The sequence below is a fragment of the Hyla sarda genome, chromosome 1 (genome assembly GCF_029499605.1).
Source record: "Hyla sarda isolate aHylSar1 chromosome 1, aHylSar1.hap1, whole genome shotgun sequence".
NCBI classification, from domain to species: Eukaryota; Metazoa; Chordata; class Amphibia; order Anura; family Hylidae; genus Hyla; species Hyla sarda.
In genome coordinates this window covers 322316117-322331529 of record NC_079189.1, presented here as the reverse complement: position 1 = coordinate 322331529, position 15413 = coordinate 322316117, and the positions used below count along the sequence as shown (strand labels likewise).

The 15413-nt window shown below is 43.4% G+C and overlaps 9 pseudogenes; all 9 read left to right on the top strand.

Moving 5' to 3' along the window:
* The first annotated feature begins 528 nt into the window (after positions 1-528).
* Positions 529-792, top strand: LOC130338106 (U2 spliceosomal RNA; annotated as a pseudogene).
* Positions 793-2261: 1469 nt separating this feature from the next.
* On the top strand, positions 2262-2526 carry LOC130340179 (U2 spliceosomal RNA; annotated as a pseudogene).
* A 1460-nt stretch (positions 2527-3986) lies between these two features.
* LOC130340168 (U2 spliceosomal RNA) lies at positions 3987-4251 on the top strand (annotated as a pseudogene).
* A 1463-nt stretch (positions 4252-5714) lies between these two features.
* On the top strand, positions 5715-5980 carry LOC130337820 (U2 spliceosomal RNA; annotated as a pseudogene).
* A 1462-nt stretch (positions 5981-7442) lies between these two features.
* LOC130341397 (U2 spliceosomal RNA) lies at positions 7443-7708 on the top strand (annotated as a pseudogene).
* Positions 7709-9158: 1450 nt separating this feature from the next.
* On the top strand, positions 9159-9425 carry LOC130342209 (U2 spliceosomal RNA; annotated as a pseudogene).
* A 1446-nt stretch (positions 9426-10871) lies between these two features.
* LOC130337853 (U2 spliceosomal RNA) lies at positions 10872-11132 on the top strand (annotated as a pseudogene).
* Positions 11133-12604: 1472 nt separating this feature from the next.
* LOC130337842 (U2 spliceosomal RNA) lies at positions 12605-12865 on the top strand (annotated as a pseudogene).
* A 1450-nt stretch (positions 12866-14315) lies between these two features.
* On the top strand, positions 14316-14580 carry LOC130340979 (U2 spliceosomal RNA; annotated as a pseudogene).
* The last annotated feature ends 833 nt before the right edge of the window (positions 14581-15413 follow it).

The window sequence follows — 15413 nt, the reverse complement described above, 5'->3', positions numbered from 1 at the left end:
CAGATTCCAAGAAGGCCAGAATCACCAGCGGCACCACCATCGGATTGTCAGGTCACCCGGATTCAGCAAATACCAGAGTCCAAAATGATGCAGGTTTATACTGTTAATTTTCAGTTTATCGTTACAGTTGGTGTTATTCCATGTCGGAAGGGACGCAGCTACAGCCAGTGGGGTAACTAGAGACAGGCAGGCAGCTATGTGCAACAAAGGTAGGCGTGTTGTTTTCATATGCAGATCTGAAATATTGTCTTATATGCAAGAGGAGGAGTGATGGGGGTTCAGGCAAAAGCCAGGCTATGGATTGCATTGCTAAATGCTCCATCAGAGTGCAATGGTCGCCTGTCCTTTTTTTAAGTGATGATGTGGGTTTAGCCTGTGCTGTATGTATGTATGTATGTATGGTGGCTGACTGCCACCCACCCAGAGAGGTGTATGGGAGTCTGGCTGGCTGCCAGCCCTTCCTTCCATTCCTATGAGTAATGTGAGTGCTCATGAAGGGGACATGGTTGGGTCCACCCCTTTCCGGTTATCCCCTCTAGGCCTTTTGGCTTAGATCAAGTGTAAAAAAAGAAAGGATCTTGCGACAGATCGCATCCTGAGGCACGTTTTTTTTTGTGTGAATACTTGCACTTGGGTGACTTGTGTGCACATACTGATACATACGTTCCCTATCTGGGGACCATAAATTAAATGGATTTTTGAGAAATGGAGCTGATTTGGAAGCTTGCTTCTGTCGCCCTATGCATTGACCCGATGTGGCAGTATCTTCGGGTAGTGAACAGTGCACCACCCCATTCCAGTGTTAAACAAGAAAGATTCTCATTTAATCCTCCGTGGGTGAGAATTTGAGTTTGAGAATTGGGAGACCAAAATGATGAGTTGCACTGACTGGTTTATGAACGTCTATTCATTTTGCGTTTTAATGGACCATGTTTGCACACTGATTGGTGTAAAAAAATAAAATAAAACTAAATAATAATAATCTAGCACACCTGTGCAGGTTTGACATGACATGACAGGTAGCTGTCTTGTGGGTGGTGCTGAATCCTGTTAAATGACATGAGGGTCTCATGCCTATACACAAGGGTGTGTCATTGCTGTTGCTTGACCATGCATTGGTTTCTGTGGTCAGTGAATGATAAAAACAAAATTTACCATCCATTGATGGATGGGAAATCCGCCATGAGGCATTTGTTTTTAGAAACTGCTGCTCACAACCAATGTTGCAATGGAGTGTCTCCATCTGCTGGTGGTATTGGAAAGGCATTAGTGCTATGACAGGGTCTGAAGAAGAAGAAGAAGAAGACGGAAAAAATATATATAAAAAGAAAAAGAGAGAGAGAGAGAGAGACTGACTTAGTGAGCGAGTGAGTGAGAGAGTGAGAGTGAGTGAGAGTGAATGAGTGAGTGAGTGATTGAGTGAGTGAGTGAGTGAGTGGAGACAAATGAGTTAAAGCAAGTGAGTGAGAGAGATCGAATGAATGAAAGTCTGAATGACAGAAAGAAAAAAGGATGAAGAAAGAAGCATGAAGAAAAAAAAATGTATATGGAGTTGCTGACATGAGTGCAATCTACAAAGCCGTTGAGGCTGATCCTCATGGGAGGATTATTGCGCCAGGACCCTTAGCACTTTTAAAATGCCATTCAATGCCACGGGCTAGATGTAAACTGCAGATGACCATGTTGTGGTAGTTACCATGGATACCCAAGTGATGTGTGAGCTAACACATAGGCCCAACAGATTCCAAGAAGGCCAGAATCACCAGCGGCACACCACCATCGATTGTCAGGTCACCTGGATTCAGCAAATACCAGAGTCCAAAAATGATGCAGGTTTATACTGTTAATTTTCAGTTTATCGTTACAGTTGGTGTTATTCCATGTCGGAGGGACGCAGCTACAGCCAGTGGGGTAACTAGAGAAGCAGGCAGCTATGTGCAACAAAAGTAGGCGTGTTGTTTTCATATGCAGATCTGAAATATTGTCTTATATGCAAGAGGAGGAGTGATGGGGGTTCAGGCAAAAGCCAGGCTATGGATTGCATTGCTAAATGCTCCATCAGAGTGCAATGGTCGCCTGTCCTTTTTTTAAGTGATGATGTGGGTTTAGCCTGTGCTGTATGTATGTATGTATGGGTGGCTGACTGCCACCCACCCAGAGAGTGTATGGGAGTCTGGTTGGCTGCCAGCCTTCCTTCCATTCCTATGAGTAATGTGAGTGCTCATGAAGGGGACATGGTTGGGTCCACCCCTTTCCCGGTTATCCCCTCTAGGCCTTTTGGCTTAGATCAAGTGTAAAAAAAGAAAGGATCTTGCGACAGATCGCATCCTGAGGCACGTTTTTTTTTTGTGTGAATACTTGCACTTGGGTGACTTGTGAGCACATACTGATACATACGTTCCCTATCTGGGGACCATAAATTAAATGGATTTTTGAGAAAGGGAGCTGATTTGGAAGCTTGCTTCTGTCGCCCTATGCATTGACCCGATGTGGCAGTATCTTCGGGTAGTGAACAGTGCACCACCCCATTCCAGTGTTAAACAAGAAAGATTCTCATTTAATCCTCCGTGGGTGAGAATTTGAGTTTGAGAATTGGAGACCAAAATGATGAGTTGCACTGACTGGTTTATGAACGTCTATTCATTTAGCGTTTTAATGACCATGTTTGCACACTGATTGGTGTAAAAAAATAAAATAAAACTAAATAATAATAATCTAGCACACCTGTGCAGGTTTGACATGACATGACAGGTAGCTGTCTTGTGGGTGGTGCTGAATCCTGTTAAATGACATGAGGGTCTCATGCCTATACACAAGGGTGTGTCATTGCTGTTGCTTGACCATGCATTGGTTTCTGTGGTCAGTGAATGATAAAAACAAAATTTACCATCCATTGATGGATGGGAAATCCGCCATGAGGCATTTGTTTTTAGAAACTGCTGCTCACAACCAATGTTGCAATGGAGTGTCTCCATCTGCTGGTGGTATTGGAAAGGCATTAGTGCTATGACAGGGTCTGAAGAAGAAGAAGAAGAAGACGGAAAAAAATATATATAAAAAGAAAAAGAGAGAGAGAGAGAGAGACTGACTTAGTGAGCGAGTGAGTGAGAGAGTGAGAGTGAGTGAGAGTGAATGAGTGAGTGAGTGATTGAGTGAGTGAGTGAGTGAGTGAGAACAAATGAGTTAAAGCAAGTGAGTGAGAGAGATCGAATGAATGAAAGTCTGAATGACAGAAAGAAAAAAGGATGAAGAAAGAAGCATGAAGAAAAAAAAATGTATATGGAGTTGCTGACATGAGTGCAATCTACAAAGCCGTTGAGGCTGATCCTCATGGGAGGATTATTGCACCAGGACCCTTAGCACTTTTAAAATGCCATTCAATGCCACGGGCTAGATGTAAACTGCAGATGACCATGTTGTGGTAATTACCATGGATACCCAAGTGATGTGTGAGCTAACACATAGGCCCAACAGATTCCAAGAAGGCCAGAATCACCAGCGGCACCACCATCGATTGTCAGGTCACCCGGATTCAGCAAATACCAGAGTCCAAAATGATGCAGGTTTATACTGTTAATTTTCAGTTTATCGTTACAGTTGGTGTTATTCCATGTCGGAAGGGACGCAGCTACAGCCAGTGGGGTAACTAGAGACAGGCAGGCAGCTATGTGCAACAAAGGTAGGCGTGTTGTTTTCATATGCAGATCTGAAATATTGTCTTATATGCAAGAGGAGGAGTGATGGGGGTTCAGGCAAAAGCCAGGCTATGGATTGCATTGCTAAATGCTCCATCAGAGTGCAATGGTCGCCTGTCCTTTTTTTAAGTGATGATGTGGGTTTAGCCTGTGCTGTATGTATGGGTGGCTGACTGCCACCCACCCAGAGAGTGTATGGGAGTCTGGTTGGCTGCCAGCCTTCCTTCCATTCCTATGAGTAATGTGAGTGCTCATGAAGGGGACATGGTTGGGTCCACCCCTTTCCCGGTTATCCCCTCTAGGCCTTTTGGCTTAGATCAAGTGTAAAAAAAGAAAGGATCTTGCGACAGATCGCATCCTGAGGCACGTTTTTTTTTTGTGTGAATACTTGCACTTGGGTGACTTGTGAGCACATACTGATACATACGTTCCCTATCTGGGGACCATAAATTAAATGGATTTTTGAGAAAGGGAGCTGATTTGGAAGCTTGCTTCTGTCGCCCTATGCATTGACCCGATGTGGCAGTATCTTCGGGTAGTGAACAGTGCACCACCCCATTCCAGTGTTAAACAAGAAAGATTCTCATTTAATCCTCCGTGGGTGAGAATTTGAGTTTGAGAATTGGAGACCAAAATGATGAGTTGCACTGACTGGTTTATGAACGTCTATTCATTTAGCGTTTTAATGACCATGTTTGCACACTGATTGGTGTAAAAAAATAAAATAAAACTAAATAATAATAATCTAGCACACCTGTGCAGGTTTGACATGACATGACAGGTAGCTGTCTTGTGGGTGGTGCTGAATCCTGTTAAATGACATGAGGGTCTCATGCCTATACACAAGGGTGTGTCATTGCTGTTGCTTGACCATGCATTGGTTTCTGTGGTCAGTGAATGATAAAAACAAAATTTACCATCCATTGATGGATGGGAAATCCGCCATGAGGCATTTGTTTTTAGAAACTGCTGCTCACAACCAATGTTGCAATGGAGTGTCTCCATCTGCTGGTGGTATTGGAAAGGCATTAGTGCTATGACAGGGTCTGAAGAAGAAGAAGAAGAAGAAGAAGAAGACGGAAAAAAATATATATAAAAAGAAAAAGAGAGAGAGAGAGAGAGACTGACTTAGTGAGCGAGTGAGTGAGAGAGTGAGAGTGAATGAGTGAGTGAGTGATTGAGTGAGTGAGTGAGTGAGTGAGTGAGAACAAATGAGTTAAAGCAAGTGAGTGAGAGAGATCGAATGAATGAAAGTCTGAATGACAGAAAGAAAAAAGGATGAAGAAAGAAGCATGAAGAAAAAAAAATGTATATGGAGTTGCTGACATGAGTGCAATCTACAAAGCCGTTGAGGCTGATCCTCATGGGAGGATTATTGCACCAGGACCCTTAGCACTTTTAAAATGCCATTCAATGCCACGGGCTAGATGTAAACTGCAGATGACCATGTTGTGGTAGTTACCATGGATACCCAAGTGATGTGTGAGCTAACACATAGGCCCAACAGATTCCAAGAAGGCCAGAATCACCAGCGGCACCACCATCGATTGTCAGGTCACCCGGATTCAGCAAATACCAGAGTCCAAAATGATGCAGGTTTATACTGTTAATTTTCAGTTTATCGTTACAGTTGGTGTTATTCCATGTCGGAAGGGACGCAGCTACAGCCAGTGGGGTAACTAGAGACAGGCAGGCAGCTATGTGCAACAAAGGTAGGCGTGTTGTTTTCATATGCAGATCTGAAATATTGTCTTATATGCAAGAGGAGGAGTGATGGGGGTTCAGGCAAAAGCCAGGCTATGGATTGCATTGCTAAATGCTCCATCAGAGTGCAATGGTCGCCTGTCCTTTTTTTAAGTGATGATGTGGGTTTAGCCTGTGCTGTATGTATGGGTGGCTGACTGCCACCCACCCAGAGAGTGTATGGGAGTCTGGTTGGCTGCCAGCCTTCCTTCCATTCCTATGAGTAATGTGAGTGCTCATGAAGGGGACATGGTTGGGTCCACCCCTTTCCCGGTTATCCCCTCTAGGCCTTTTGGCTTAGATCAAGTGTAAAATAAGAAAGGATCTTGCGACAGATCGCATCCTGAGGCACGTTTTTTTTTTTGTGTGAATACTTGCACTTGGGTGACTTGTGAGCACATACTGATACATACGTTCCCTATCTGGGGACCATAAATTAAATGGATTTTTGAGAAAGGGAGCTGATTTGGAAGCTTGCTTCTGTCGCCCTATGCATTGACCCGATGTGGCAGTATCTTCGGGTAGTGAACAGTGCACCACCCCATTCCAGTGTTAAACAAGAAAGATTCTCATTTAATCCTCCGTGGGTGAGAATTTGAGTTTGAGAATTGGAGACCAAAATGATGAGTTGCACTGACTGGTTTATGAACGTCTATTCATTTAGCGTTTTAATGACCATGTTTGCACACTGATTGGTGTAAAAAAATAAAATAAAACTAAATAATAATAATCTAGCACACCTGTGCAGGTTTGACATGACATGACAGGTAGCTGTCTTGTGGGTGGTGCTGAATCCTGTTAAATGACATGAGGGTCTCATGCCTATACACAAGGGTGTGTCATTGCTGTTGCTTGACCATGCATTGGTTTCTGTGGTCAGTGAATGATAAAAACAAAATTTACCATCCATTGATGGATGGGAAATCCGCCATGAGGCATTTGTTTTTAGAAACTGCTGCTCACAACCAATGTTGCAATGGAGTGTCTCCATCTGCTGGTGGTATTGGAAAGGCACTAGTGCTATGACAGGGTCTGAAGAAGAAGAAGAAGAAGAAGAAGAAGAAGACGGAAAAAAATATATATAAAAAGAAAAAGAGAGAGAGAGGGAGAGACTGACTTAGTGAGCGAGTGAGTGAGAGAGTGAGAGTGAATGAGTGAGTGAGTGAGTGAGTGAGTGAGTGAGAACAAATGAGTTAAAGCAAGTGAGTGAGAGAGATCGAATGAATGAAAGTCTGAATGACAGAAAGAAAAAAGGATGAAGAAAGAAGCATGAAGAAAAAAAAATGTATATGGAGTTGCTGACATGAGTGCAATCTACAAAGCCGTTGAGGCTGATCCTCATGGGAGGATTATTGCACCAGGACCCTTAGCACTATTAAAATGCAATTCAATGCCACGGGCTAGATGTAAACTGCAGATGACCATGTTGTGGTAGTTACCATGGATACCCAAGTGATGTGTGAGCTAACACATAGGCCCAACAGATTCCAAGAAGGCCAGAATCACCAGCGGCACCACCATCGATTGTCAGGTCACCCGGATTCAGCAAATACCAGAGTCCAAAATGATGCAGGTTTATACTGTTAATTTTCAGTTTATCGTTACAGTTGGTGTTATTCCATGTCGGAAGGGACGCAGCTACAGCCAGTGGGGTAACTAGAGACAGGCAGGCAGCTATGTGCAACAAAGGTAGGCGTGTTGTTTTCATATGCAGATCTGAAATATTGTCTTATATGCAAGAGGAGGAGTGATGGGGGTTCAGGCAAAAGCCAGGCTATGGATTGCATTGCTAAATGCTCCATCAGAGTGCAATGGTCGCCTGTCCTTTTTTTAAGTGATGATGTGGGTTTAGCCTGTGCTGTATGTATGTATGTATGGGTGGCTGACTGCCACCCACCCAGAGAGTGTATGGGAGTCTGGTTGGCTGCCAGCCTTCCTTCCATTCCTATGAGTAATGTGAGTGCTCATGAAGGGGACATGGTTGGGTCCACCCCTTTCCCGGTTATCCCCTCTAGGCCTTTTGGCTTAGATCAAGTGTAAAAAAAAAGAAAGGATCTTGCGACAGATCGCATCCTGAGGCACGTTTTTTTTTGTGTGAATACTTGCACTTGGGTGACTTGTGAGCACATACTGATACATATGTTCCCTATCTGGGGGCCATAAATTAAATGGATTTTTGAGAAAGGGAGCTGATTTGGAAGCTTGCTTCTGTCGCCCTATGCATTGACCCGATGTGGCAGTATCTTCGGGTAGTGAACAGTGCACCACCCCATTCCAGTGTTAAACAAGAAAGATTCTCATTTAATCCTCCGTGGGTGAGAATTTGAGTTTGAGAATTGGAGACCAAAATGATGAGTTGCACTGACTGGTTTATGAACGTCTATTCATTTAGCGTTTTAATGACCATGTTTGCACACTGATTGGTGTAAAAAAATAAAATAAAACTAAATAATAATAATCTAGCACACCTGTGCAGGTTTGACATGACATGACAGGTAGCTGTCTTGTGGGTGGTGCTGAATCCTGTTAAATGACATGAGGGTCTCATGCCTATACACAAGGGTGTGTCATTGCTGTTGCTTGACCATGCATTGGTTTCTGTGGTCAGTGAATGATAAAAACAAAATTTACCATCCATTGATGGATGGGAAATCCGCCATGAGGCATTTGTTTTTAGAAACTGCTGCTCACAACCAATGTTGCAATGGAGTGTCTCCATCTGCTGGTGGTATTGGAAAGGCATTAGTGCTATGACAGGGTCTGAAGAAGAAGAAGACGGAAAAAAATATATATAAAAAGAAAAAGAGAGAGAGAGAGAGAGACTGACTTAGTGAGCGAGTGAGTGAGAGAGTGAGAGTGAGTGAGAGTGAATGAGTGAGTGAGTGAGTGAGTGAGTGAGAACAAATGAGTTAAAGCAAGTGAGTGAGAGAGATCGAATGAATGAAAGTCTGAATGACAGAAAGAAAAAAGGATGAAGAAAGAAGCATTAAGAAAAAAAAATGTATATGGAGTTGCTGACATGAGTGCAATCTACAAAGCCGTTGAGGCTGATCCTCATGGGAGGATTATTGCACCAGGACCCTTAGCACTTTTAAAATGCCATTCAATGCCACGGGCTAGATGTAAACTGCAGATGACCATGTTGTGGTAGTTACCATGGATACCCAAGTGATGTGTGAGCTAACACATAGGCCCAACAGATTCCAAGAAGGCCAGAATCACCAGCGGCACCACCATCGTTTGTCAGGTCACCCGGATTCAGCAAATACCAGAGTCCAAATTATGCTGGTTTATACTGTTAATTTTCAGTTTATCGTTACAGTTGGTGTTATTCCATGTCGGAAGGGACGCAGCTACAGCCAGTGGGGTAACTAGAGACAGGCAGGCAGCTATGTGCAACAAAGGTAGGCGTGTTGTTTTTCATATGCAGATCTGAAATATTGTCTTATATGCAAGAGGAGGAGTGATGGGGGTTCAGGCAAAAGCCAGGCTATGGATTGCATTGCTAAATGCTCCATCAGAGTGCAATGGTCGCCTGTCCTTTTTTTAAGTGATGATGTGGGTTTAGCCTGTGCTGTATGTATGTATGTATGGGATGCTGACTGCCACCCACCCAGAGAGTGTATGGGAGTCTGGTTGGCTGCCAGCATTCCTTCCATTCCTATGAGTAATGTGAGTGCTCATGAAGGGGACATGGTTGGGTCCACCCCTTTCCCGGTTATCCCCTCTAGGCCTTTTGGCTTAGATCAAGTGTAAAAAAAGAAAGGATCTTGCGACAGATCGCATCCTGAGGCACGTTTTTTTTCTGTGTGAAATACTTGCACTTGGGTGACTTGTGAGCACATACTGATACATACGTTCCCTATCTGGGGACCATAAATTAAATGGATTTTTGAGAAAGGGAGCTGATTTGGAAGCTTGCTTCTGTCGCCCTATGCATTGACCCGAATGTGGCAGTATCTTCGGGTAGTGAACAGTGCACCACCCCATTCCAGTGTTAAACAAGAAAGATTCTCATTTAATCCTCCGTGGGTGAGAATTTGAGTTTGAGAATTGGAGACCAAAATGATGAGTTGCACTGACTGGTTTATGAACGTCTATTCATTTAGCGTTTCAATGACCATGTTTGCACACTGATTGGTGTAAAAAATAAAATAAAACAAAATAATAATAATCTAGCACACCTGTGCAGGTTTGACATGACATGACAGGTAGCTGTCCTTGTGGGTGGTGCTGAATCCTGTTAAATGACATGAGGGTCTCATGCCTATACACAAGGGTGTGTCATTGCTGTTGCTTGACCATGCATTGGTTTCTGTGGTCAGTGAATGATAAAAACAAAATTTACCATCCATTGATGGATGGGAAATCCGCCATGAGGCATTTGTTTTTAGAAACTGCTGCTCACAACCAATGTTGCAATGGAGTGTCTCCATCTGCTGGTGGTATTGGAAAGGCATTAGTGCTATGACAGGGTCTGAAGAAGAAGAAGAAGAAGACGGAAAAAAATATATATAAAAAGAAAAAGAGAGAGAGAGAGAGAGACTGACTTAGTGAGCGAGGTGAGTGAGAGAGTGAGAGTGAGTGAGAGTGAATGAGTGAGTGAGTGAGAACAAATGAGTTAAAGCAAGTGAGTGAGAGAGATCGAATGAATGAAAGTCTGAATGACAGAAAGAAAAAAGGATGAAGAAAGAAGCATGAAGAAAAAAAAATGTATATGGAGTTGCTGACATGAGTGCAATCTTCAAAGCCGTTGAGGCTGATCCTCATGGGAGGATTATTGCACCAGGACCCTTAGCACTTTTAAAATGCCATTCAATGCCACGGGCTAGATGTAAACTGCAGATGACCATGTTGTGGTAGTTACCATGGATACCCAAGTGATGTGTGAGCTAACACATAGGCCCAACAGATTCCAAGAAGGCCAGAATCACCAGCGGCACCACTATCTATTGTCAGGTCACCCGGATTCAGCAAATACCAGAGTCCAAAATGATGCAGGTTTATACTGTTAATTTTCAGTTTATCGTTACAGTTGGTGTTATTCCATGTCGGAAGGGACGCAGCTACAGCCAGTGGGGTAACTAGAGACAGGCAGGCAGCTATGTGCAACAAAGGTAGGCGTGTTGTTTTTCATATGCAGATCTGAAATATTGTCTTATATGCAAGAGGAGGAGTGATGGGGGTTCAGGCAAAAGCCAGGCTATGGATTGCATTGCTAAATGCTCCATCAGAGTGCAATGGTCGCCTGTCCTTTTTTAAGTGATGATGTGGGTTTAGCCTGTGCTGTATGTATGTATGTATGGGTGGCTGACTGCCACCCACCCCAGAGAGTGTATGGGAGTCTGGTTGGCTGCCAGCCTTCCTTCCATTCCTATGAGTAATGTGAGTGCTCATGAAGGGGACATGGTTGGGTCCACCCCTTTCCCGGTTATCCCCTCTAGGCCTTTTGGCTTAGATCAAGTGTAAAAGAAAGGATCTTGCGACAGATCGCATCCTGAGGCACGTTTTTTTCTGTGTGAATACTTGCACTTGGGTGACTTGTGAGCACATACTGATACATACGTTCCCTATCTGGGGACCATAAATTAAATGGATTTTTGAGAAAGGGAGCTGATTTGGAAGCTTGCTTCTGTCGCCCTATGCATTGACCCGATGTGGCAGTATCTTCGGGTAGTGAACAGTGCACCACCCCATTCCAGTGTTAAACAAGAAAGATTCTCATTTAATCCTCCGTGGGTGAGAATTTGAGTTTGAGAATTGGAGACCAAAATGATGAGTTGCACTGACTGGTTTATGAACGTCTATTCATTTAGCGTTTTAATGACCATGTTTGCACACTGATTGGTGTAAAAAAATAAAATAAAACTAAATAATAATAATCTAGCACACCTGTGCAGGTTTGACATGACATGACAGGTAGGCTGTCTTGTGGGTAGTGCTGAATCTGTTAAATGACATGAGGGTCTCATGCCTATACACAAGGGTGTGTCATTGCTGTTGCTTGACCATGCATTGGTTTCTGTGGTCAGTGAATGATAAAAACAAAATTTACCATCCATTGATGGATGGGAAATCCGCCATGAGGCATTTGTTTTTAGAAACTGCTGCTCACAACCAATGTTGCAATGGAGTGTCTCCATCTGCTGGTGGTATTGGAAAGGCATTAGTGCTATGACAGGGTCTGAAGAAGAAGAAGAAGAAGACGGAAAAAAATATATATAAAAAGAAAAAGAGAGAGAGAGAGAGAGACTGACTTAGTGAGCGAGTGAGTGAGAGAGTGAGAGTGAGTGAGAGTGAATGAGTGAGTGAGTGATTGAGTGAGTGAGTGAGTGAGTGAGTGAGAACAAATGAGTTAAAGCAAGTGAGTGAGAGAGATCGAATGAATGAAAGTCTGAATGACAGAAAGAAAAAAGGATGAAGAAAGAAGCATGAAGAAAAAAAAATGTATATGGAGTTGCTGACATGAGTGCAATCTACAAAGCCGTTGAGGCTGATCCTCATGGGAGGATTATTGCACCAGGACCCTTAGCACTTTTAAAATGCCATTCAATGCCACGGGCTAGATGTAAACTGCAGATGACCATGTTGTGGTAGTTACCATGGATACCCAAGTGATGTGTGAGCTAACACATAGGCCCAACAGATTCCAAGAAGGCCAGAATCACCAGCGGCACCACCATCGATTGTCAGGTCACCCGGATTCAGCAAATACCAGAGTCCAAAATGATGCAGGTTTATACTGTTAATTTTCAGTTTATCGTTACAGTTGGTGTTATTCCATGTCGGAAGGGACGCAGCTACAGCCAGTGGGGTAACTAGAGACAGGCAGGCAGCTATGTGCAACAAAGGTAGGCGTGTTGTTTTCATATGCAGATCTGAAATATTGTCTTATATGCAAGAGGAGGAGTGATGGGGGTTCAGGCAAAAGCCAGGCTATGGATTGCATTGCTAAATGCTCCATCAGAGTGCAATGGTCGCCTGTCCTTTTTTTAAGTGATGATGTGGGTTTAGCCTGTGCTGTATGTATGTATGTATGGGTGGCTGACTGCCACCCACCCAGAGAGTGTATGGGAGTCTGGTTGGCTGCCAGCCTTCCTTCCATTCCTATGAGTAATGTGAGTGCTCATGAAGGGGACATGGTTGGGTCCACCCCTTTCCCGGTTATCCCCTCTAGGCCTTTTGGCTTAGATCAAGTGTAAAAGAAAGGATCTTGCGACAGATCGCATCCTGAGGCACGTTTTTTTCTGTGTGAATACTTGCACTTGGGTGACTTGTGAGCACATACTGATACATACGTTCCCTATCTGGGGACCATAAATTAAATGGATTTTTGAGAAAGGGAGCTGATTTGGAAGCTTGCTTCTGTCGCCCTATGCATTGACCCGATGTGGCAGTATCTTCGGGTAGTGAACAGTGCACCACCCCATTCCAGTGTTAAACAAGAAAGATTCTCATTTAATCCTCCGTGGGTGAGAATTTGAGTTTGAGAATTGGAGACCAAAATGATGAGTTGCACTGACTGGTTTATGAACGTCTATTCATTTAGCGTTTTAATGACCATGTTTGCACACTGATTGGTGTAAAAAAATAAAATAAAACTAAATAATAATAATCTAGCACACCTGTGCAGGTTTGACATGACATGACAGGTAGCTGTCTTGTGGGTGGTGCTGAATCCTGTTAAATGACATGAGGGTCTCATGCCTATACACAAGGGTGTGTCATTGCTGTTGCTTGACCATGCATTGGTTTCTGTGGTCAGTGAATGATAAAAACAAAATTTACCATCCATTGATGGATGGGAAATCCGCCATGAGGCATTTGTTTTTAGAAACTGCTGCTCACAACCAATGTTGCAATGGAGTGTCTCCATCTGCTGGTGGTATTGGAAAGGCATTAGTGCTATGACAGGGTCTGAAGAAGAAGAAGAAGAAGACGGAAAAAAATATATATAAAAAGAAAAAGAGAGAGAGAGAGAGAGAAACTGACTTAGTGAGCGAGTGAGTGAGAGAGTGAGAGTGAGTGAGAGTGAATGAGTGAGTGAGTGAGTGAGTGAGAACAAATGAGTTAAAGCAAGTGAGTGAGAGAGATCGAATGAATGAAAGTCTGAATGACAGAAAGAAAAAAGGATGAAGAAAGAAGCATGAAGAAAAAAAAATGTATATGGAGTTGCTGACATGAGTGCAATCTACAAAGCCGTTGAGGCTGATCCTCATGGGAGGATTATTGCACCAGGACCCTTAGCACTTTTAAAATGCCATTCAATGCCACGGGCTAGATGTAAACTGCAGATGACCATGTTGTGGTAGTTACCATGGATACCCAAGTGATGTGTGAGCTAACACATAGGCCCAACAGATTCCAAGAAGGCCAGAATCACCAGCGGCACCACCATCGATTGTCAGGTCACCCGGATTCAGCAAATACCAGAGTCCAAAATGATGCAGGTTTATACTGTTAATTTTCAGTTTATCGTTACAGTTGGTGTTATTCCATGTCGGAAGGGACGCAGCTACAGCCAGTGGGGTAACTAGAGACAGGCAGGCAGCTATGTGCAACAAAGGTAGGCGTGTTGTTTTCATATGCAGATCTGAAATATTGTCTTATATGCAAGAGGAGGAGTGATGGGGGTTCAGGCAAAAGCCAGGCTATGGATTGCATTGCTAAATGCTCCATCAGAGTGCAATGGTCGCCTGTCCTTTTTTTAAGTGATGATGTGGGTTTAGCCTGTGCTGTATGTATGTATGTGTGGCTGACTGCCACCCACCCAGAGAGTGTATGGGAGTCTGGTTGGCTGCCAGCCTTCCTTCCATTCCTATGAGTAATGTGAGTGCTCATGAAGGGGACATGGTTGGGTCCACCCCTTTCCCGGTTATCCCCTCTAGGCCTTTTGGCTTAGATCAAGTGTAAAAAAAAGAAAGGATCTTGCGACAGATCGCATCCTGAGGCACGTTTTTTTTTGTGTGAATACTTGCACTTGGGTGACTTGTGAGCACATACTGATACATACGTTCCCTATCTGGGGACCATAAATTAAATGGATTTTTGAGAAAGGGAGCTGATTTGGAAGCTTGCTTCTGTCGCCCTATGCATTGACCCGATGTGGCAGTATCTTCGGGTAGTGAACAGTGCACCACCCCATTCCAGTGTTAAACAAGAAAAATTCTCATTTAATCCTCCGTGGGTGAGAATTTGAGTTTGAGAATTGGAGACCAAAATGATGAGTTGCACTGACTGGTTTATGAACGTCTATTCATTTAGCGTTTTAATGACCATGTTTGCACACTGATTGGTGTAAAAAAATAAAATAAAACTAAATAATAATAATCTAGCACACCTGTGCAGGTTTGACATGACATGACAGGTAGCTGTCTTGTGGGTGGTGCTGAATCCTGTTAAATGACATGAGGGTCTCATGCCTATACACAAGGGTGTGTCATTGCTGTTGCTTGACCATGCATTGGTTTCTGTGGTCAGTGAATGATAAAAACAAAATTTACCATCCATTGATGGATGGGAAATCCGCCATGAGGCATTTGTTTTTAGAAACTGCTGCTCACAACCAATGTTGCAATGGAGTGTCTCCATCTGCTGGTGGTATTGGAAAGGCATTAGTGCTATGACAGGGTCTGAAGAAGAAGAAGAAGAAGAAGAAGACGGAAAAAAATATATATAAAAAGAAAAAGAGAGAGAGAGAGAGACTGACTTAGTGAGCGAGTGAGTGAGAGAGTGAGAGTGAATGAGTGAGTGAGTGATTGAGTGAGTGAGTGAGTGAGTGAGAACAAATGAGTTAAAGCAAGTGAGTGAGAGAGATCGAATGAATGAAAGTCTGAATGACAGAAAGAAAAAAGGATGAAGAAAGAAGCATGAAGAAAAAAAAATGTATATGGAGTTGCTGACATGAGTGCAATCTACAAAGCCGTTGAGGCTGATCCTCATGGGAGGATTATTGCACCAGGACCCTTAGCACTT